The following is a 692-nucleotide window of genomic DNA, read 5'->3' as shown; positions in this document are numbered from 1 at the left end:
TATATATGTGTACAAGGAGGGGCATTTAAAACAGGCCACCTGAATAACTCGTTTGTTTTTAACAATGGAAGAAAAAGTGTCAAACAAAAGTTGCTTGATTTCGAGGGACAAGTTAAATGATAAGTATAACTTATAAAATCAGTTTTACTGCAAACATTGTGAAAATGAAATCGAATCATTTGATGTATCAAACCATCCTTACTTTTTCGAAAAATCAGTCGCAATGAAATTGTTGCAAGTTGTTGCAACATTGATTTTATAAGTTATGCTTATCGTTTAACTTGCAAGTAATGCAATACTTTGATGTTATTGAAGCAATGGTCGTTGTAAAGTATTAGACTCGACATAAACAACAATTATAAACTATGACACTTTAAGTTTTATGTACTGATTCCAAATCCGCCATGTTGAACTTTATAATTCTATCTCTAGGTTCGTAATCATTTATAGTAATCGTTTTCAAGCCAATTCGTCAAGTTTTCGCATTAAAATCGACGATGTTGTAAGAACATTTGTGACTTTTGCGGATTTCAGACACCATATTTGAGCCGCCATATTGAATTTTTCAAAAGGTCACGTTTCATTCAAAAGTACACAAATGTGCGAATATTTTGAAACCTTAAATGTTATTTCCGTTACGTCAAATTTTGGAAGGAGAGGTGGCCCGCTTAACGCGAAACGTTCCATATATA

The 692-nt window shown here is 32.7% G+C and overlaps 1 protein-coding gene across 1 annotated transcript in view; it reads right to left on the bottom strand.

Annotated features, from left to right (window-relative positions):
• Positions 1-692, bottom strand: part of LOC108752349 (transient receptor potential-gamma protein) — a 113,220-nt gene that overhangs the window by 19,354 nt on the left and 93,174 nt on the right. The window lies entirely within an intron of this gene.

This window comes from Trachymyrmex septentrionalis, unplaced genomic scaffold, assembly GCF_001594115.1.
Source record: "Trachymyrmex septentrionalis isolate Tsep2-gDNA-1 unplaced genomic scaffold, Tsep1.0 scaffold6, whole genome shotgun sequence".
Classification (NCBI taxonomy): Eukaryota; Metazoa; Arthropoda; class Insecta; order Hymenoptera; family Formicidae; genus Trachymyrmex; species Trachymyrmex septentrionalis.
The sequence above is the reverse complement of the archived record's forward strand: the minus strand, read 5'-3'. Positions and strand labels throughout refer to the sequence as shown.